This window comes from Sorex araneus, chromosome 1 (assembly GCF_027595985.1).
Source record: "Sorex araneus isolate mSorAra2 chromosome 1, mSorAra2.pri, whole genome shotgun sequence".
NCBI lineage: Eukaryota > Metazoa > Chordata > Mammalia > Eulipotyphla > Soricidae > Sorex > Sorex araneus.
This window is the reverse complement of record NC_073302.1, coordinates 161,869,113-161,893,918: the sequence shown is the minus strand read 5'-3', so window position 1 is coordinate 161,893,918 and position 24,806 is coordinate 161,869,113.

Genomic DNA, 24,806 nt, shown 5'->3' with positions numbered 1-24,806 from the left:
CAATTGACTCCATATAAAAAGGCATATCTGTATGTAATATCTATGAAATAGTGAGAAGGGAAATTACAAATAAATTGGGTAGTTTAGAAGAACAAAAGAATCTTCCACACAACAAAAAAGGTGAGAGATAATACACAATTTCCACAAAGAAAGAGAATAAAGTAGGAAATTTAGTCCAGGTTGTTTGAGATAAAATACCTATTTGTGTAGCTTTTCAATTTTCTAGAAAATAAGCATGACAAACATTGAAATGAGATGATAATGAGATACAATGAATCAAGTTTTACAGTGAAATTAGACATCACACCATTGTTAACTGATAGTGTTCCAAGTGAGTTTCTAACAAGGAAAGAAAAACTAAAGATTATATGTAAGAAAACTTCCTTATGCCTAGGTCTTTGTCTTTCTGCAGTTAAATTGGCCTTAGAGCAGAATCTCTAAAAAATAAAATAAAACAGCTCTTACTTACTTTTTTCTAACTTGCTATAAGAATGATAAATAGGAATAATTTTAAAGTTATTTCAAAGAATATCTAAAATATTTTAAAAGTTGTATACGATAACTTCAAGCTTTGCAAGTCAGTATGCATGACTTTGGTCAACACTACTATTCATGTTCTAGACCGAGTCAACGTGACCACTGTAACATGATTTATATTAATATTTATTCTCTCTTACTGAGCACATCTAAAATATAGAGTAATAGAATTAAAAAGGTGTTCTGAATTCTGTCATAGTTTTTATCAAATAGAACTTGTAAAACACTTAATAAATAATGATTTCATATTAGACTATAAATCATATTGATCTACCGATAGGCAAGTCAATTACCCATGTTTTGTTATTACTTTATAAATGGCTAGTTAATATCCATGATTACTGAAAATGCTACTTTATGTAGACATCTAATCTTGGCTGTTTCATTAACTATATTCATCTAGTAATATAGCTAAGAATAATAGTAAAATCATCAGAAACTTTTTTCATCTCAATGTTAATGCTGAGATTTCTTGACAAAATTCTTGTGGAGCATAAACATACTGGTGTGTGTGGGGGGGTGGGGGAGTGTGCAAATATATAATATATATCATATGTATAAATATTCAGAAAAGAATCAATGCATGCCTTTTTATTTGCAACTTAGCCCTTAAAAAATAGATTATGCACATCTGAGCATACCCACATCAGAGAGTTACTTTAGCACTATTGCAGATTTCTGATTCTCTTTTCTTCCTTTTATGCTACATGTGCTCACTTTGTTTTTGACATTATATGCTGTTATTTGACCTCTATTCCCTATGATTCTTTTCTGTCTATTGAAATCAGGAAGCCCATCTTAGTAGCAGCAACTTCAATGTTCACACCTAGGCTACAGGGGAAAATAATGCATTTCTTTCATTAATGAAAAGCCCAGAAAAGTGAGTTTTATTGGCCTTCTCATAGAATATACTTGGATAATACATATATAGGTGAGGCATGATAAAGCTAGTGAAACTTTTCTTTATGTCCAAACAGTTTGATTTTCTCTTTTTATTATACAATGGAAATTATGACATTTTGCTTTATTGAATGTAGGACACCACTGTTACCTTTCATTCAATGTATTAATGTTGCTGCTGTCTCCAACTGTTTGAGCCTTCTATAGCGGTAAGAAATAAATTAGTTGCACTCATGTAAGTAAATTAAATTTGATATAGTATTATATCATGCCCAGTTTGTTACTCAGAATTGGCCATGACACATCTGACCCAAGCTTTCTGTTGCTGTGTTATTTGTGATTTTGCAAAGCTTTGCGGCTCTTTTTATGACTAACATTTCTTTTCCTGGCCATACCATGTACCTTACTTCTGATGTCTGATTAAGATTTGACTCTAGCTATGAAGTAATAGCAAAAAGAAAAAAGATGTATGTACTGGTTCTAGAGTAATTACTGTCTTCTATTCTGTTATCTAATATAGGCAAAAAATCTCACAATTTTCAAAGAAACACAATATTAAAGGCATAACAAAGCCAATTCCTAAATCCCATTATTGCGGGCTATCTCCTGGAACCATTCCTGGTACTACTTTAAAATCAATCACGATCATATTAAATCAAGAGAAAGACTTTGCTTCCTTATTTGAATAGGGAGAGCAAATATAACAGTTTAAATAGTAAGGAACAGTGTGGAGTTGGCTAATAGGCATATGGAGAATACTAAATGAAAGTAGCAAAGGCAAAGATCTGCAGCTATGTCTGCTCTGCTATGCCGCTAGGTCTGAGAGAGAGCACCCCATGAAAGAGCATGATTCTTTAGGACTGAAATCTGACACTGGCCAAAGCGAAACTGTGGTTTCATAGTTGTAGAAAAGCTTCTGAGATGCTATATAAGGAACGCTTGCTTAGAAAGGTATGCGTGCTAGAGAAGCTGCGTGGTTGAGAACGCACATATGAAGCACAATTGTATGCACTGCAAAATCCTGATGCTAATAAAACCTCCTGTGGGGTAGGGATCAGCTTCCAGAATAGTCAGTCAGACTGCAGAAGTTCTGAGGGGAGAACAGTCATCCTGTTCTCAAGAGTCCTCGTAGTGACTTCTGCAACCAACGCTAAATGTCTTGCTGCCTGGCAAAGGGCAAACACTGACAGTCTAGCTTCATTAATATAGAAAACGCAATTAAGCGTGGATTTGAGGCTGAACAATAATGCATTGAAAGATGGAACAGTTTATGTTATCATAGTTACTCTTCAAATACAAGTAGAAACTAAGATTTTGGTTGTTACATACATCACCTGGATAACTGGAGGTTTTGTGTTCAGGAAAGACAAATTAGTTATAGAAAAAGCCGTAACTATATTCTCTGCTCACATCTTGCTTGTAGTGTGAGAATAAAGGAAAACAGATCTTATTAATTAAATGTATTATATATGCTAAACTTGGCTTTACAGCTAGATTGATCAAGTGGTCATTGCTTATTTGGTCACCTCAAATTAAATATTTCATATAAACTAAGTAAATACCTGGCACATATTGGTTTAGGCCACTCTTAAAACTTTTACTTTAGTATAATATGAATGACTATTTAAACTTAGCTCAAATATTAACATTTGTATAAGAGGCAGATTTTACTGAGACCAGTGCAAACTAACATGATACCCTATCATTAGATAGTATACTTAGATACAATTTGAGGCAAGGTAATTTTTAAATACAACTACAGTTATATTTAAAATTTAAGTATAAAAGAAAATATTGTGAAATTCACTAAACTTAAACATCAGCATGTAAAGTTGATAGATTTTAATTAAACTGTGAAATAATCTGTCAAGAATTTAATCTATTTAATCTATAATGAACAAAGTAATCTATTTTCCAAATTATTGCCTTTCACTTATGTCCTATAATAAAAAAGACAGCAATCATTGTGCTAACTTATTAAAAGCCTATATATTTGTTTTTACCTCTTCAGTATTTATTAAAAATATTTCCTTAAGACAGAGGTATTCCTTAAGACAATAGTTTTGTGGTGAATGTATAAAAGTTTCTATCACCTTGGTTGAAAGTTGGCAAAATGCAGCGAAAGAAACTAGGATACAGAGATAGTTAAGTCTAAAACATTTCATCTAATGTTAAAGTTTTCGCAAGCATTTCTCTGAGAACTTACATACTATGAAAGGAAAATTTCCCAAATGGCACCCCTCTCAACAAAAGAATTTAAAATGGAGCTTTAAAAGTCATTAACAAAGTAGCTTTCTCACTTCTTACCCCAAGAAACAAAGTTTCAAATGTGTGCCTATTGTGATTTGAGTGCTAGGACAGCAGGCAGAGAGCTTGCCGGAATACAGTTTACCTAAGTTTGATCTCTGGCACACTGAACATGACCATGAGTGATACCTGAACATGGAGCCACTAGGCGGAAAGTCCTAAGCACAGCCAGGTACGGCAAAAATAAATAAATGGACACAGAGTGTACCTATTGAGGAAAACCATAAGCATCCTAGAAGACAACTAATGATTGACAATGCAGTTTTCTGCTTCAAAGCTATCTCAATTTTAGGAGAAAGAGAGAAGTTAAGGCACTTGCCTTGCATGGAGTTGACCCAGGTTCAATCCCTGTCACCAAGTTTGGTCTCTTGAGCAATACTAGAAGTGATTCTTGAGAACAAGAATCAGGAATATTAATTCCTGAGAATTACTGGGAATGACCTAAACTCAGAAATGAATAAAATAATCTTAAGACTCAATTATGTGTAAATATAAACTTTACTTGCTATTGCCAATCATACTTTTGTGAAACCACTTATATAACTGAAAAATCCTTTGCAGTTTTTGTATTTATAAACCAAACAGTTTTATTTGTTTTTGCATGGTACAGATCAAAAGTATTCATAAGATATGAGTGGCTGTATGAAATTTAATTGTCTTTGAGTATATCAAATAAAATCAATTTTAAATCTAATTATGTCAACAATTTTTTGTTTCTATTTAGTCAGAATTTGACATTTTTGGTACCTGATGAAATATCTTATGAAGAATATGTGTATATCTCAATTATCTTGGGGAAAAATTTGCTGTATAAATAGAAAAGGAAAGAGTATTTTGAAAATTTTATGTTCAACACTAATTTAGCACTAGAGAACCAGCTAACACAAAAATATGGAATGGTATTCATATTTTCATTTTTCAAAATCATTATTTTATATTTAATCTCATGTATCATGATAATATGTATAAGCCATAGACAGTATTATGATATCCTAAATAATAGCTTTCTTTAAAGTAGAAAAATACATTTCACAGTATGTTTTACTTAAGTATGCTCAAGTAAATCATTCTGTTTTTCTTTGTGTTAAAAGCTTCTAGAGAGAGATTTACTTCTATTAATGAAAGTTAGAATCAGTATTTTAAAAAAACTGTCAAGGATATTTAAAAGAAAACTGGTAAATAACAAAAACACATTTTCTCAAATGCACTTCTAAAGACAGGTAAAATATATCATGTTTTTTAGAACATATAAGATTATCTAGGCAAAAAAGAGTGAATAAAATTATTGTAAAATGTTATGTATGTTTATGAAAATAGTAGAGGAGCTGGAAGTACAACTTTAAATCACATTTCTAAAAGCATTAGGTATGAAATAGCTTATCTTGTAAGTCTTGTACAAGAAGTAAGGAACTTTGCTGCATTGAAGACTTAACCTTTCTCATTATGTTCTTAAGCATTTAAATCTTTTGTATTGTTAAAATTTGGCCCAAGGAAAGTCATTTTAAAATATTGAAAAAATAGTAGAAATAGTAGAATTGATTAGAATAAAAAACTTAAGTTTTTAAACAATGCACTATTACTTAAGTTATTTATAGAGCACTATGTATAAAGGCAAGAAAAATTAAATTATATTCAACAGGTTATATAATATTGATATATAGTATATATGCACTATACATAACATTTATTATATATTATATAGTATATTTTATTGTATATATACTATATATGGTATACAATTAAAGTAAGCTCGATAGCTATACAACTGCATACATAGTCACAACACACAGTTGAAGAAATTAGGATTTAAAATAGCCTAATAAAATAGAACTTCCATTTGATTCAGTGATTTCCTTCCTGGGACTCAAACATTAATTCACAACATTAATTATAGACACTATATAGACACTGCTCAAGCAAATTGATGAGCAACAGGATGACAGTGATACAGACACCTGTATTTAATCTAACATTTTGTTCACAAAATCCATGGTCTGGAAGCAGCTCAACTGTCCAGAAATAGATGAATGGATAATGAAATTATGGTATCTCCACACAGTGTGATACTACTAAGCTATAAGAAAATGATACAATTATGATGGTTACCCCAGCCTGATGGAATTGGTTGGTATTGAGCTGACTGAAGTGAGTCAGAAAGAAAAATATCACAGGCGAATAAGCTCATGAATTTGTGGAATATTAAAGAACAAAAGCAAAAGGCAATGCAGTCCCCAATGCAGTTCAACTAAGAGTGACAACACAATAGTGAAACGTGGTAGCAAAGAAGAAGAGAGAGAAGGGATACGCATACAGAGGTAGCTGTTATTGACACTGATGATAGGAGTGATAAAGTATTACTGCATCTTTGTAAACAATATTATGTTAATTAAAAATTGCAAAGAAAATATTTCAAGTGCAAATACTAACCCACCATTTTATTTTTAGTATGAAAATAAGATAAAATGCTGGGAATATTTGTTTTTTCTTAAGACCTCTGGGAAGGCATATATATACATATATGTATGTAAACATATATATATATACACACATATATATATATTTGTCTGTTTTCAGTTTGGGGTCACAGTTGGAGGTGTTTGGGGTTTATTCTTGATTCTAGGTGACCTTACATGGTGCTGAATATCAAAATTGGGTCAGTTGCATGCAAGGCAAGTGCCTGAACATGCTACATCCTCTGGGCCCTGGGAAGGTTTGTTTTCACATTTCTCAAATAATCAATAGTGTGTCAGTATTTTTTGCAATGTTAAAAGATTATAAATTACCATATAATTTCCATTAATCCCGACACTTAGATGCTGCCTTTAACATGAACATATGAACCAATACTTAAATGCAAATATTTGAGCACTCCTAAAAGGAGATTTTTACCCACTAATAAAGAGTCTCTGGATGATTCTTTTCTTAAATGAGTAGAGGAAGAGCAGTACTACAATTTATTTAGCATGTTGCTGTCTAAGAAAGAATGCTTTTCAGGTTGTCGAGTTTCAAGATGTCACTTCTCCTTTCTCTTTGTATCACTGTGTCATTCTCCCTCATGCATCTTGATATCAATTGATATCATTGATATCTTGTAACCAATAGCCACACTTGGATTTTATTATCATTTCTCAAATAACTGTAAAGCTCTATCCAGCTGCTAAAGTATCCACAGTTACAAAAGTAATGCTTTATTTTATTATGAGTTAATTGAATACAAATTATCCAACATTATCAAATCAAGTCACATACATACTCATGTATGGAAATAAATTTCAATAACACTGAACTTGTTTAATTCCTTTACTTTATGTGGAAAGCGTTGCACATCTAATTTTGGATTAACTGTAGATTTCTTTGATCAAATATAATCTTTAATTCCCTAACAAAGTCCATGTAGTTTAATTAACTAAATTTGTATTATAAATGCAAATTGAATTTTCTTTATTCAATACATGAAATATTTTTCTACATAGCATCTACCTACCTCTCAATAATTGAAAATAAAAGTTTAAAGTTTAATAATAGTTAAAATCTGTTGCTACTCAGTATAAAGTGAATTCTATACAATGTAGAACAACTTGAGAGAGTTAGCTAAACTTTGCCCATACTATATCTTCAAAAGGTATAAAAAATTATAGCAATGATTTCACTAGTAATGTCTAATAGTGTTTTATATTAGGCAAAACTTAAAACATTATTCATGAATAAAGCTAAAATTACAGAAACATAGATAGCAATACTCTCTCTATATAAAGGAGCTTCTATATAATCTTTATTTCTATTGATATTAAAATTAAAGTTAATTCACATTGGAGTAGTAAAATTTCAATAGAAAAAATCAGAATCATAACAAGAAGTTGGCAGACTGAATGGGGACAGTCTTGGTGGTAACACCTGAGGATTCATTCAGATGAGACCTGAGCATTCAGCTCTTAATTTCAATGTTCTGGCTCACGGAAGCAGTGTTGCTTGCACCTGTGGTAGTGGGAGCAATTAAGGGTCACGAGACCACTAATAGCTCTCAGTGCCTCTACTACTACCCCACGATGTGATCAGAGTCCATGAAATGGCAGGAATTTGCACACAGGGATCAGTGCCTTCAAAGTATATGTTACTTTTCCCTATAGTATAACAAAAATTCAAGGTTGTCCTTAAAAGAGGAAACTATCTTATAATCATTACATCTCCTCTCTCTCTCTCTCCTCTCTCTCTCTCTCTCTTTCTCTCTCTCTCTCTCTCTCTCTCTCTCTCTCTCTCTCTCTCTCTCTCCCTCTGTTACCCAAAACTATCTCTCACACAAACATACATATACAGGTACATTTTAAAATCAATCTAGTTATCCTCTATAGCATTCATTTTCAGAACTATTTATGAGAAAATACAGAACTTGAATTTAAAAAGTGGTAGTAGGCAGATAATGTTTTGATCAGAATTTCCAGTCACATAAGAAGACAGGGTAATTAATGGCTAATGTATAGACAGTAAAATATTGAGGCAAACGGGAAATCAATAAGCCTCAATGATAAATGAAAGCAAATGGAAAGAAAGCATGTAAAACAGAACAAAAATATTTTAAGAAATTATAAACTTTCTGGTGCAATTTTGCAATTAGACAAATATTTCACCATTTTTTGAGACATCAGCTGTTTTTAAACTACAAGAATATTAAGAAATTATTTCTATTAAAATTGATTTATTAGTAATTGAAATTAATGAATAGAATTATATAATTTGAATCAATACCTAAGGTTATTGTGTAGTATCTATTGATTATCTTTCCTAATCTTGAAGGCAGTGAATTATGATAGCTATAGAAGTAAATAGCTGGAAATGCAAGAAATATAATTTATTCAACATGACAGAAAAAACAGTTGGCTATAACATTTCTGTTCAGTTTTATTCATTCTTTGTCAAGAGACGCAGAGAATATGTAATTAAAACATCTGGAAATTATACAAATGTGAGACATTTAAATTTTTATGAATCACTATCTTCCCTTTCTCCAGGGAACTTGAATTGACTAAATTGTTTACCAAAATTGAAAAACTTTGAAATAGCCATGAACTTTGTTGCCTTATTTTTATTATGAAAACAGAGGGATAAAAACCAAACATAAAATGTTACAGGAAACTTTAAGAATTATAGAAAAGTACACAGTGTGACTACTGGTAATTGTGCATCATATAAATAAATATGACCCAATTTGTACTAGAGCAGCCCCACAGTAAAAATACTTAGAGGGACCCTAAGAGCATTGCAAAAATAAAAACAAACAAAGAACAAAAGATGATTAATTAAATTTACCTTGAGGATAGACTTATGTTCACTGAAGCCTGCATGTATTAGTTATTTGTCAAAACGAGTGAGTTATTATATACTGAATTACGGATTTAATATGAAATGCAGTCTCCACAAGATTACATACTGAGTTTAAATGGTCTATTGTATTTTGTCTCCTTTGTGCTTGATTCATTAAGACCCACCTCATTTCTTTATGAAAGTTACATTTTAGGTCTTTAGAAATATATACTTTGAAAAAAATTAGCTTACGTATTCAAAAGGTCTATAAACTTCTCTCACTGTGCATTTATGACTATACTGCATTCTTTAGTGTTCACAATGTTCTATGATATTATCAAATTAACTTTCCTAGTGCAAATTGAAACAGAGGATTTTCCAAAACTATGATTCCTGTAAGACATTTCACTTAGGTGCTAAATTAATTATTTTTTAAATGAGCAACTCTGGAGTAGCCTCTGTGCCTTGGCCATATTCACAGAAAAGATTTGATGAATGACTACATATTTGATGAAGTATTAAATATTTCCAAAATCCTTTTTTATATTTTTATTTTACCTGTACTAATGTTACATTTATATCTTTGAAATGCTTCCTTGATAATGCTAATTTTCCATTTTATTTTCCCTTATACATGATTCTATGTTTTGCTTTTAACTGTAATTTGTTAATAATGAGTGACAATGAACTTTTTTTTGCTTTTTTGAAGATGTATTTCTATAGACTAGTTTTGCTGAATCTATTTTTGTTTTGAACTTACATAATTTTAAACCATGTCTTAATGTCATTTTCTATAGAATTTTGCATTAATAATATATGTGTGTGCATGCTCGTTTTTAAAATAAGTGTATTTTAAAAATAAGTTATTATCTATAGGTGGTTTAGTTGAATGCAAGTTAATATATATTTCTATTATTATGAATCATATCTAAATTATGGTTAGTCTTAAATTATTTGTCTGAACCAATTTATCTTAAATAATTCAGAATAAATTTTTTAAAAAGGTAAGTATATTGGTTCCATTTTCACATTTTTTATTTTTATTTTTCACTGCCAAATACCTGTGGACAGAAAATATGTACTAAATAATTTCAAAACTTGCTATTTGATTTTAGTTTTGCGGCCATGTATGTAGTACACTTTGCAAATATTCTACATGTAATCCAGTGTGACTTTTATTTTTATTTCTCAGTTGGGAATTATAGCTATCTGTCATCTGCAAGGGAAAACTTTAATTATAGCATCTTAGAATAATTGTTTTACTCTGAGAATTTAAGTGATATACGGCAACGCAAAAGATTTTTAAAAAAGCATACTGACAATTAAGTTTTACATGACATGTAAACTCTCATAAGAAATAGAATCTAGAAGTTTTTTTTACCATACTGAACAAAGAGAAAAAATTGTGGAAATATGAAAATATATAGAAAGATCAAAAGATAGTTAAAACGCTTTTAACAAACCTGGTTTTTAAGCATTCCCTGCTTTGATTCCTCTTGGAAGAATTTTTTTTTCTCCTGGTAAAGAAAAACTTTCACATAGAAAGTTTTTTTTTAAATTTTAAAAATTTGGTTATTTTTGCCACACTGGATAGGCTTACTCCCGACTCTGTTCAGGTATCACTTGTCTGAACTTGAGAGACCACAGGAGATGCCAGGGATGGAAACCAGGTTAGCCTCGTGAAAGGCAAGCACCTTACCCACTGTAATATATCCCCAACCCTATGCATTTTATTTTTAGTTTTCTGTTTTATATTATTTGTTTGTTTGATATTGGGCGCTGCACTAAGGAATTAATTCTGGCAGTGCTCAGGGAGCCATACAGGATGCTAGAGGTCACACCTTGGTAAACTGTCTGCCAGACAAAAGAACTACCCAGTGTCTATCACTTAGGCCCTGTATTTTATTTTATTTTTTGGAGGGGAGCTGGTACACCTAATGGTGCTCCTGGCTCTGTGCTCAGGGATGACTCCAGGTGATGCATGGGGTCCACATATGTCATGCTGAGAATCTAATAGAGGTTGGCTACATGTATGGCATGCACCTTAGCTCCTTTACTATCTCTCTGTCCCTTGTTTCTTTTGTTTTTTCCTTTTTTCCTTCTAATAGTAAAACCAGTAACACCTTTACTTGTGAATCTGATGCTAATTTGTTTGAGCATTGCATTAAGGTAATGCATAAAACACTAGCAGAATGCTGAGCATTTTACAGAAGCCACAGATTACCCTGAGCTCATGGGAGGATGACAGCATCCTTCTGTACTCACTAATTAAAAATTTATTTTAGGAGTCATAGGACTGGAGCATACTCTGCATCTGACAAGTCTGGGTTCAATCTCTGGCCATATTGATCTTCTAGAACTGTTGGGAGCAACCCTTGAGCTAGGAAGAGACTCCCAAGCACTACTGGAGATGGTCCCCAAAGAAACAAAAGATCCATATTAAATTATTTGTCTTTTTGTCCCCTTTTGACAACTCTGGAATTTAAATAAATGAATAAGGAACTTTTGAGGCATTCCATTTTAAAATATTTTCTATTTATAGTATTTTAATAACCCATTTTTTGCTATTAATGTTTGATTATTATCAAATTTCAAGTGAGATAATGTATGATAGACGTTTGAAAAAAATCAAATACTATAGACTGAAAATTATAATCATAGCATATAAAACTGTTAAAGCACTCAGAGTGTAAAAAAAAATTTAACTGATCATAGTCATATAAATTTATCATTAGAAATTGAGGTTATTTAACACATTAATATAAAAGAACTTTCTGACAATTGACAAGTAAAAACAATAGTGTATATAATTACAGGAGTGAAGGATGTCCAACCTATGGGGCATATAAGACCCGTTAGGTCATATGCTCTGACCCTGGTATATTACAGGACAGACACTATACTTTTCATTGGCTATCTAAGGATCAGAGTTATATGGCCTGCAAATGGTATTAGAAATATCCAAATGGCCTTTGGCAGAAAAAAGTTCCTTAACTCTGGAGGAGATTTAGGTGTCCTCCAAATCAGATCTATCTTATTTAGTCACTGAGATGTGAGTCGTAGTAATGTTTTCTATGCCTGCATCTTACTGTAAAATAAATGTGTGATCCCTAGATCCTGTTTCCACTTTCTCTCACTTTAGATAGCAATATAAAGCACCCAGGTTCTTAGAGAAGGACGACTTCTGTTGAAGATATGCACTCGTTCTTGATTCTTATTAATAAAAATAAATTTCTTTTATTTTAGAAATTTAAAAATAAATTTATTTTATAAATTTATGATAGTGCCTTCTAGAAGTTTTACATTTCATATGGAAAAACAGCATCAGTACTCTAGTTGAAATCATAAAAAAAAGTACAAGGAAACTGAAAAATCAACATTTAAGTTAAAAGTGATATGTAGTTTAAAGAGACAAGTAACAGAGACAAATAATATTTTTGGTATTATGTTACTAAAACAAGCAAAATAATTAAATAAATTAAATTAGAAGAACAGTCTAATAGAATATTCAAAATCAATATACAAAAATGAGTAGCTTTTATATATCAATAACATATAATCAGAAAACATAATGAAAAGTTACATCAGAGTTTAATATCGTGTTTGCAGGAAAAAATAAATTTCCTCTTTATATTGGCTTCTTTACAAAAAATTAGAAATAATCTTATGTCAAAAAAGTATATTTTGATGGCGTATAATCTGCCAAGCTTTTCTATCTAACTAAATAGCTATTGTTTGATTATAAATGTTTTCTCTATGTACATCAATATTTTTAATTTCATTATATATATTTTAATATATTTTAAATATTTATCAACTTGAAATTGCTGTTTGGGTATTTCAAGTTACTGAGAGTGATAAAGACTTGTGTTTATTTTTTTTTTCTGTATTGTGTTTTCTTCTACCGGTATTGGTATTAGGGATCTTGAATATCGGTCACATCTTGTACCAGTAGAGGGGAGGAATCTTTACTCTAATACTGATTACTCTGCTGATTCAATTACTTGGTCATTAGTTTGAAGAGCAAGAATGCAAATGAGTACTTTTTGTTGTCCTGTGGTTTTAATGCAACGTACACTACAAAGTCATAGTCTGATGAACATTGACTCTACCACATTTTTAACATACTTCCATAAATGTTAAAAACCCAGAATAAACCCTGGCTTCATAGTAATAACACTGTTTCCATTATGCCATCTGTTATTTTTTTTTAGAGGACAAATTCATTACTTCAACTACTTTAGAATCTAAAGCTAGCGTAGGCTATTTAATCACCACCCTTTGCTTTGCATTTTTCTTGTCGTTATCCATGAAACTTGGGTGAATTTTGTTGTTGTTGTTTTTGTTTTCTAACTTACTTTATTTGTTGGTTCTCTTGTTCTATTCTTAACTATTATTGCTCTGCTTTGGATATTAGAGTATGTGTCAAAACCCCAAAATGATTATGTCATCATAAATGGAAATCTAAACATATTTATAATTATAGTTAGTTTAATCAACCCTTATCTATTCTTTATAAGGAAAGGTTATAAAACTTCTTAAAGTAGGAGATATTAATATATTTTATACCTCATTATTACCATTTTATTTCTTACATTCACATAATGAAAATTAGTGGTGGCAATTAGAGCCAAGTACACTAAATATCTGAGGTTTGGAGAGAACAAATTATATACAAATGATCAGGCCTATCACTGAAATTAAATCATTATTTACGTGATCTGTACAAACATAGTAGAGCTTAAAATGCATAATAAAGTTACAAATAGCTCTGATAATTTTTTTAGCTTTTCTATTAAAGCTTCTCCATTTTTCACAGATATTTAGTTATGCACAATTAGCCAATGTTTACTTGTACAAAATCAGCCAGAATTAAAATCTCTTGCTCAAAAATATCTCTCATAATAACATGCCTAGTGTCTAGAATTTTAATTGCTTATATTGATTTATTTTAATCAAGACATTATTTTCTACCTAAAACCAGCAACTTTTCAGATTTACACTTAATCTGTGTTTTACCTACAGTTTCCAACAGGACACTTGAGATTCCATAACATACATTTTGGTGTCATATACAAGACTGTGGTGAAATGATGTGGTGAAATGAGGTAGGATTTTCCATCCTACAGAAAACCTAAATAATAGGAGTCATAGGGATTTTAAAAATAATTATTAGAAGTATTACTCTGCATAAGCAAATAACATTTTTTTCTACTTATCTGTCACAAGTGTGAAAAAAAATTTTATATGAGTGTTTCTGTCTTACTACAACCTGTCATCTAATTACTACAAGAGTATTAATTGAATCAGAGTTTTTTTTAAAGTGAAGAAAAATAAAATGTATGGGTTTTAGACAAAACTAGAAATATTAATCAAATATGAACTAAATTAAAAATATTAAATGTTACTTTAAATAACATATCAAGAGTAAGAACTTCATATATGATTCGGTTGATCTCAGAATTGATTCAAATTTTATAAATAAGGAAAGGAGATTCTGAGGATGCTGCTTTGAGTGTGAAATGAACCCACATTAATGTACTTAGAAAAAAGTAAATAAAGTTCAGATTCCTTTTCAATTAGTATTTGATGTTAAATGATGCCTCCTTAAATGCAACTCAGAGTGTAATCTGAACCTCATGGAGCAATAGTTTATATCTGGATCACTCTGTCAATTGCTTTAGTTAATGTGCAGGAAAATGTAAAGTAAACCCTGATCTGAAAGTGAAGCAAGAAAAGAAAATTCTCTCTGCTCACTTGTTTTTTTCATAAGCCATGAATATCAGAGTCATATACAGAACCACAGGGACTTTGTATTTGGAATTAGGATAAATATTTTATATTTTATTTGTTGTTTTATACATGTAGTTTGCATGTTAAGGTTTGTAGTTCCTTCAGGAAATGTTATTATCTAATAAAATTTCCTCAGTACTATCTTCAGATCAGGAAATTGATTTTAAATATATCAAGTTTACTTGAAAAGCACATAATGTATAATTGTGTTGGGATTTTATGAGAAATATCTGGAAAGTTGCCGTAAGTGAGTCACTATATCTTTCATTTAAGGACTATCACTGTCACTATCACTATCATCCCATTGATCATCGATTTGCTCGAGTAGGCCCAGAAACGTCTCCATTCATCCTAGCCCTGAGATGTTAGCAGCCTCTCTTTACTCGTCCTGGACAGATGGACAGATGGACAGGGTCTGGGGTCTCCGGGGCCCCAGGCCGTGGCCGTGAGGGGATGACATTTAAATATTTTAAAGGTAAAGGCATTCTAAAATATATGTCAGGCATTTACTTCTTGGTTCATTTCAATATCACAAGATATGCTAATTATCTTTAATTATAGAAATTGTTCAAAGTCTCTGGCAGTACACTTTACTTACTGATTTGCTTTCATGATGTGTTGAGTGCAAATATTTTCTTTCATTCAATTGTGTGTCATTTAGCTCTAGCTCATTATTATTATTTTTGCCATGCAGAACCTTTCTAATTTGATATAGATCCATTTGGTTAACATTTTTGTTTCTGTTGCCTTTGGCAATAAAGTCATATAATAAAAAACACTTTGGAGTTTCAATTTGAGTATTCTGCTTATATTTTCCTGGGACTATTGTAAGATTTCTCATCTAATCTCAATGTCTGATCAACTTTAAACTGACGTTTGTGTAAGGCATGAGATATGGATTGAGCTTCATTTTAAAAATGTGATTATCTCCTTTTCTCAGCACCATTGGTTGGTATATGTGTTGGCAGAGATGTGGTGAAAATGGAACTCTGATTCTCAATATGTGAGAATGCTGTCTGGTTCAATCCTTATGAAATTTTCAGAAAAATTGGATTTCCTTATTGCCTAACAATTTCACTTGGGTATCTAAGCCAAGGATGCAAAAATATTCATTCAAAAGGACTTGTTCTCACCATTATTTTTTGTAGAATGTAGCACAATAGTTAGGATATGAAATCAACCTGAGTGTCCATTAATAGATGAATGGCTAAAGAAGGAAGGGTGTTTATACGCAGGACTATTATGCAGTTCAGTGAATGGGGAAATCATATAGTTTGTTTCAACTTGGATAGGAAAATGCCAGTTAAAATGTGAAATATTTTAGGAATAATTTGTTAATCATAATAGTATTCACTAGTAAATAATATACCAAATTGCAATGCTTCATTAAAATAGTCACTAAGATGTCATTGAAACCAAAAAATAAAAGTGCACAATTCAGAACAGTAAGCATGCTATGTTATCATTTGTTCAAAAACCAACCACCATTTGAGTAAATATGCTATGTTCCTAGACATAGTAGAACATACTTATTGATTGGTGTCTATATATGCAGACCTCTTAGTGAAAAGGATATTCTCAATGGCACAGAGATAAATTAGAGTTGTAGTACAAATTCATTAATTATACATTCAAAAATATAATAACTAAATAAGTTTAAAGCATTTTAATATGAATCCAAAGCATACTTTCAAATAAATTGTGTTTAGTGTTACTATTTCCTGTTGGTAAAATAATGAAGTCCATTATTTGGATTAAATCAACATTAATGAAATTCAAAGTTTGAGATGAATTTAAAAAAGTCTGTTAGTCTAGGTTGGGTAACTATATAATTGCTGCATTCTGTGTAAGTTCTGTACTTTACTGACTCAAAAGACTTCGAGAAAACATAAGCATGGAATTCTGTGAGCCTGTATTCCAAGTACCCAAATTGGCTGAATATTTGAAGACTATCCTTATTTGAGTATGTGAATGACTCAGAAATGTGTATTTGTGTTTATGTGTGTATAAATATAAAATATTTCAATATTATTTACAAGGCATACTGATAAATAACTTGTTGGTTTAAAGTACCTGGATATGAAACCTAGATAAAATAGATATTTGTAAGAAGTCCAAGTCTTGTTATTTATTTTATAAGAATATTAGTCCACATAATTCCAGGTTTATGAACAGAATTTAGGGTGTAGGTGGCCTGACTACTTGAAGATCTCTATCAATCTATTTTCCAGGCCCATTTCTTTCATTTACAACCCTGAAAACATCTTCCTATGATTAAGATCCTTGGACTGTTCCTGTCAGTTATGAATCCTAATGTCAAGAACTTTAACTTCTGGTTTCAGGTAGCAAGGATTTATTTCTTTGGAAAAGGCAATAACTATATAGTTAGTGAAGATATTCCTCCATAAATTCCACATAGCATCACTCATTGCTATAAAACTCATAAAAGTAGTAGGGGGTGCCTGATTTATGATCTAATATAGAACAAAAGTTTGAGGGTTGGTATTAAGATATATAGCACAAAGTAGCACATTTCATTTCAAAGAAGCATGCATAATGAACTGATTGCTGTGAATTTTTAAATTTAAAATAATGTAAAATAAAATAATTTGATCCAGTATGCTATATCATCAGGAAGAAATAATAAGCCTACTTTTCTTGCATTGCAAACGTGTATTATCATCTCTTACTTTTTAATGTAAAAATATAAAATTTACTATTCAATTGGTGAGAGTTTCCTCTGGATAAAGTATTTAGATGCCACACATAGTTCTCATTCTCTTAGTGATTATACATTAAGTCATTATTTGTGTCTCTGTGAGAAACTTATACAAGTAACATTAACCAAAGACAAAGTATTCAATAATAATTCCAAATCCGTTACATTTTCAAGTTGTATACACCATTGTGTACAAAATTTTCTTGAAACTGACAGTATTCAAATTCCACAATGAAATACAGTGAACTTAAAGGAATTTTGAGATCAGTCAGAATTTAGGAGAAAATTATTGGGAGAAAATAGAAATATTGGTTAGTCTCAGTTAATAGATTCTGAGTGCCTTTCACAGTAATTCTATAATTTAATTACCAGAAAAAGATGTGAAATGTAAAGCATGGCCTTTTTGTAAAATTTAGTAATTTACTTGATTGAGTTGAAAGAGCCTTCTCAAATAGACCCTGGGGGATACACAGAAGAAATATTATAGTGATAAGAAAAAAGTATTAGAGCTTGCATGAATAATTTCTTGCAACTTTTAAAACTAAAGAATATTTGAAATATTCATAGCCTATAGAACATGGGTGCTTTTTATATTTCATATTAAGCAATGTGGCTTACAAAACTGTTATTGGTAAGATTCCATATATAGAAACTTCAGCACCACATCCTCCACCATCCCTTCTACATCCAATTCTCCCCAATGATGAGCTCTGACTGGGGAATCCTTGACAATCTTGACATGACTGTCAGGAGAAAATCAAACAAAAATAAAAATAGTTTGTAATTTTTTGAGGTAACAAAGTATTTGATGTGATATAACAAAAGTGTAACAGAAGTATAAGTATTCTTGTACTTTATTTTCTTTATCTGGATTTTGCATCTTTATGGAAAGAGTGTAGAAAAACCTCTCATCTGAAAGATGCTTGGGTTATTTTTGTTTGCTTATAGTCTCTATTAGTACATTCGGGCAATTTCTGGTTTGACAGTTCTAGAGTGCTGTACGTTGTCCATGAATCCGTCAGTTCAAACTGCTGATGGATTCATCGAGAGGATTTCATGGCTTGAAGGCAACTGTGTCCTATTGCTGTGTTCACATGGCCTCTTCTGAGAGTACACAGAGAAGGAAAAACAGCTCCTGTTTTTATTTTTGTTTTTGTTTTAAATACGGACTGAACTTCTAGAATTAGTGTCCATTTTAAAGCTTTATTAGCAATATTTATTACTATTCAAAGTATTCTGAACCATTCATGAGTTTATTCCTACTTCAGAAAATCCCTATTTGCTACTACAGTGACATCAAAGGTTAGGACTTCAACATATAAGAAGTTAATTAAGCCAAATTTGAATTTTTCAATTGTTAAAATGTATAGATCTAAAAGCAAAGGTTAAAAGTAGAATTTCTATATTTTTATTTAAGTACTTTTAGAGAACCACTTCACTGCAAGAATAAATTTTTTTCTCTATGTTATATAATCATCATCATCATCATCATCATCATCATCCTATTAATCATTGATTTTCTAGAGCTGTCTCAGTAACATCTCCATTCTTACTATCCCTGAGATTTTAGAAGCCTCCCTTAACTTGTCCTTCCCAACACTGCTGCATTGAAGGCTGTTTCAGGGTCAGGGGAATGAGACCCATCATTGTTACTGTTTTTGGCATATGAATACACCAGAGGGAGCTTGCAAGGCTCTCCCATGTGGGCAGGAAACTCTTGGTAGTTTGCCAGGTTCTCCCAGAGGGAGAACTAAGCTATAAGATGCCTGGGAGCTTAGTTTAATAGTATCTGGATGTTGGCCATTGATGGGATTACATGCACCAGAGATTTCAGTCCTGGGTCCCACACGCTTGGATTCCTCTGCCAGTTCCTTCATGCATGAGGCTCATCCGAATGTGTGGAGAGGGGCCTTGAGCATGGCTGTGGCTGGGCTCCAGATGTCTTCGGCTGTGGGGGCTCTGCTTGGGGCAGGGAGGGAAACTGAAACCCACCCCTCCGAGGGGCCCCGGTGAAGACAGCCAGGCTTAGGGGCAAGAGACTCTGTTATATATTATGTGTTACATAATAAAATATGTTACTTAATTATTTTTTAATTTCAATTTTAGTATTCTGCTTTCTTGGTCACATCTGTCAATGCTCAGGGTTACTGTTGGCTCTGTACTAAAGAATCACTCCTGGTGGTACTCAGGGCACCAAATGGGTTGGGGGAATCACATTGCATTCAAGGTCATTGAACTATCGCTCCCTAAAATTTATTTTAAAATAACTGTATTTATACTAAATAATAGTAACAAAAATGTACTGTAAATGACATTCACTGGGAAAATAGTCTTATATATTTGAAATTAGGATTAATTAAATTATAAAACAATTTAAAATTCACACATTTTACATTAATGGAAACTGTAATTATCTTTGTGCAAAAGACAAGATGAAAACAATGCCTGACCTTTATTTGACTTCAGTAGAGAAAAAACCACTTTATAGGATCAACTTTATTGTAACTCCCTGGGAATTTATTGGAAAATGCAAACAGAAATTGAAATATTTCTTGAGTTCAAAGGAAAGTAAATTTCCCTCTCATTCCCAAGCACTCCTCAAATACTCAACTGCCAAAAAGAAAGTGAAAAGACAAAGAATGTCCATGGTGGAGAAGTCAAAGCATTTTTTAAACGTTCCACTTTTATGACTTTTTTTTAACACTGTCAAAATAAATAATTTTATTTGACATTGATGAAGACACCTCTAGACTTTCTGTGTCAACAGAAAGATAATATTTATGTTAAAACTTAAGACAACAGGGATAGGAACAAAATACAGAAGGTAGGGCACTTTTCTATCAAGCATCCCACCTATGTTCAATCTCGACATCCCTTAAAGACCCTGAGTCCAGGTAGAATTCTTGACCATGGAGCCAGGAGAGACCCTTGAGCACAGCCAGATGTGGCACCCAAACCAAACCAACTTAAAACAACAGCCTGCTTTTTGAATGTGAGAAAAGATCTATAACATAAAACTCTGTCCAAAATATTTGAGAAGCTAAGTGGCACAATCAACAAAAGAGTTTGTAAAATGTTAATTTTGCAGCAGGTCTACTAAAATTTCTGTGGAATATAAAACTTCTGACTAAATGGCAAAACATTTATAAAAATGTCAACTGTTCCTTCTTTCTTCCAAACCCACTGAAGTAACTCAATATTTAGAAAATTACATATAAATAACACAGAATGACTGCTCTTATTGAAACTAAAGCTGATCTTTTACAATTTGACTCATGTGCTCCAGGCACTACAAATATGTGATTGATTTGATTATATCATAATTGTAACCTATCAGTTTTATTTGTACATAATACTTCATTGAAATTAAAAATTAATTTATGGAAAATTATTAAAGACATATCCCAGGCAAATAAAAACTACTTACCAAAAGTAATAGTTTGATAATGAATCATACTTATTGTAAATAGAATTTTCATAGAATCAGTAAAGTTATTTAAAACATTGAGAAGATTTCTATAATCTATATTATAGCACTAAAAGAGTGGTAATCATTAAAAATCATAATGATTAATAATATTTTTTCCCTCTTAAAGCAACAACTGTACACAATGAAAGGTTGCTTAAATACACATTGTGCTGAAGTATACATCTTACATGAAATAGTTGGAAAGCATAACAGAAGCATTGTCATTCATAATTTAATGGTAATTTGCATGTAAGTAAAAGTTATATAGTTAATTGTAAGTAATGGACATTTATCGTAACCTTTAGTCATTTTAAAATTAAAGTTTTGGGCTGAGGGGATTGTACAAGGCCTAAGGGACTTTCCTTGCATGCAACCCACCCCAGTTCAACATTCAGCACATGGATGATCTATTGAACAATGCGTGGGGTAAGCTCTGAGCACTGCAGGAAGTCTCCTCAAAGAAATAAACACTAAAAAGTTAAAACATTAAAACTAAAAGTTAAAATAAAAACTTAATATCTAATTAAAATACCCCAAATTGATAGATTGAGGTGCTTAAATATGTGAAGTTCGCAAAACTATTACTCTTGAATGCAGATTAAAGACCATAATAAATAAATAATGTTTTTTATTTTTCATTTTTCAAAACAACAATAATGTTGTTTTCTGAGTCTTACTTTTGGCCAGGTGATTTGATTAAGCATGTTATTATTTGTTTTATTTGTTTAAATTGTACAAGATCATAAAATTATAAGTAAAAATTAAGTTTTTAAGATTTTATTTACAGTGATATATTTAAGCAAATCACTGTTTGCACTAGGTGTCATTATTGAAAATAGCAAAAATAACATTAAGGTAACTTAAACAGAAAGTCAAAATATATAATTAAGGATTAGAGTCAATCAAATTGCATGAGCACAGATCCAACTGAACATCATAAAGTGATCACTTCATGGTATATTTTATTCTCCATGGCCCAAGATGATACTCTCATCTATCAGGAAAAGAAAAAAAAGAGAACCTACATGCATATTATGATATAACTATCAAATTGTACAAATTACAATTTCAACAACTCTTTTTCTCAGCTTAGTTATTTACCCATGCTTAGACCAGTCACAGTGAATAATATCACTTTTTTATGAACAGATAAGCAATTTTCCCTATGAAAATGAGATATTGATAAGATCCCCTAAAAAGGTGCTACTACAGGAACAGAACCTGAAAAGTACTCAGAGGAGGGTCAATTATAACTAAATTCATGAGCTAAATACTGCCATGGCTTCTTTAAAAATAATATCTAGGTGTCAAAAGCAACTTAGATTGTACAAACAAATGAACTTCAGAAATAGTACTTGGCTAGAGAAGGTTATGTAACCCAATATGTTTGGTATTTTGTATTCAAATTAATTTAAGAAACAGAGATTCAATTACTATTTTTCTTCACCTGAGAGGTTGATGATTTTTAATCATTCCTATCATTAGAACTGTGAAAAAAAAGAGACACATCTAGCTTAAAATTTTAAAGTAAGCACTTTACTGGTTTACTGGCTCTAGCAAATCCATGAACAACAGGAGGACAGTACTACAGTGCTACAGAGTACATTAATTGTATCCAATGAGCTTTTCCTTCTTGGCCTGAGCATAGTAAGAAATGGTGGGGCTGGAACAATAGCACAGTGGGTAGGACGATTGCCTTGCATGCAGTCAACCCAGGTTCGATCCCCAACATCCCATATTGTCACCTGAGCACCAACAGAGGTAATTCCTGAGAGCAGAGTCAGGAGTAACCCCTGTGCATTGCCAGGTGTGACAAAAAGCGGAAAAAAAAAAGAAAAAAGAAATGGAGGGTTGAAATATATTTGAATTTTAATTTCTGATTAGGAACAAATAGAGAAAAATAATTTTGTCTTTTTTATTTTCCCTGTAGAAGAAATTTACAGTGAAGATATTTAATAAGTTCTTAAACACAGACGTTTTATCGTGTATTGCTATGGTGCACTATTCTTTTGACTAGTGACATCTGTATAATATTGGTCAAATCACTCATTTTAACTTTGTATTTGTTTAGATATCAAACTAGTAATAAAGATTTTTGAAGGTTTGTATGAGTATTAGGAAAATGAATGGAGCTAATAAACAACACACTTGACATATAACAGATTTTAACAAATATTGGCAATTTATTTAAACTTATTTTATAAAACTTACACTTTAATGTCTATAATTGAGTGAAGAAATTCAAGCAAATCACATAAAGTCACATACTTTTATTCATTTAAAGTAACGGATGGTCAATAAGTTTGTGTTTAATTGAAATCAAAGTTGGGTAATTTTGAGATTAGCTCAAAGCTTGCTAGAAATGCAATCATAGGATCTTCAACAACTATTGAGTTAAAATCTTGATTTTTATGACATCTCTTGTATAATTTATTTGATCATTAAAGAAATGTGTTTTTTTCTACCACAGAAGCTGATTTGTGCTCAGTAAATAATTATTGGTATAGTATATATCTCCTCTGAAGTCAAATTGTGAGAGCTCAATCACATATTATTGAGATATGGTGAATCAATTTCAAAATTATAAGACTTTTGCATATATGTTATAGGTTCTGCTGTGAGGCCAGTGAGAAACTTAATCTCTCACTAGTGGTATCACTTGTATCACTTGTCATCCCGATGCTCATTGGTTTGCTCAAGCAGGCACCAGTAGCGTCTCCATTCGTCCCTGCCCTGTGCTTTCTAGCCCAATGGTGTCTGCTCACTCCAGACACACAAAGAGCCATTTATTCAGGGTCTTGATGAAGAAGTCTGACCATCTCGTAGGTGGGCAGCCACGTGTTCTTTTGACATCCCGGGAAATCCAGTCGGTAACAGCTCTAGTCTAAGCAGTCATCTCCAAATTGCATTACGTGTCCGGCCCATCTGATTTTTGATGCCTTGGCAAACGAGATAGCATCGTTGATTCTCCATCATGGACAAAGGTTGGAAATCTGGATTCCTTCTCTCACTTGAGTGAAACGTGATGTTCCAAGCATAGCTCTTTCCGTTCCTCTTTGGACCCGAGATATTCAGGTATCTCTTTGGGATACCTGAATATCATTCTCATCCTGTTTTCGTAGGGCCCGGGTCCCTGAGGTGTATGTTAGTGCAGAAAGAATAGTAGAGTCTAAAAGATGTGCCTGAAGCTGGAGGTTTTTTGCCCTCTTAACGACTTCTTTGACCCTCTTGAAGGTGTTCCATGCTGCTCTCTTCCTCCTGCTCAGCTCAGGTGCCAGGTCATTTGTCATGTTGAGTTCTTGACCTAGGTACACATAACTGTTGCATTCAGAGATGTTCCTTTCATTGAGAGCAAATGGAACATCAGGAACTAGTCCGTTTCTCATAAACATTGACTTTGTGAGATTTAGCTGCAGTCCGACCTTTCCACATTCACTGTCGAAGTCTGTCAGCATTCATGCTGCTTGGCTAATGTTTGACGTTATTAGAACGATGTCATCAGTGAAGCGGAGGTGGTGTAGTTGCCGACTGTCTATCATCACTTCCATTCCTTCCCATTCCAGTTGTTTCATGATGTTCTAGAGGGTAGCACTGAAGAGTTTTGATGAAATGGTGTCACCCTTCCGAACTCCTCTCTTTTTTTCTATGATCACTTCCTTGTAGAGTGGTGAGATCTTGGTGTGAATTCATAATACAGCTCACGGACGATCCTGATGTAATATGCCTTACTAGTGGTACTTGGGTAAAATAACTTTGACATTTTTGAATGAACAACAGTTATGG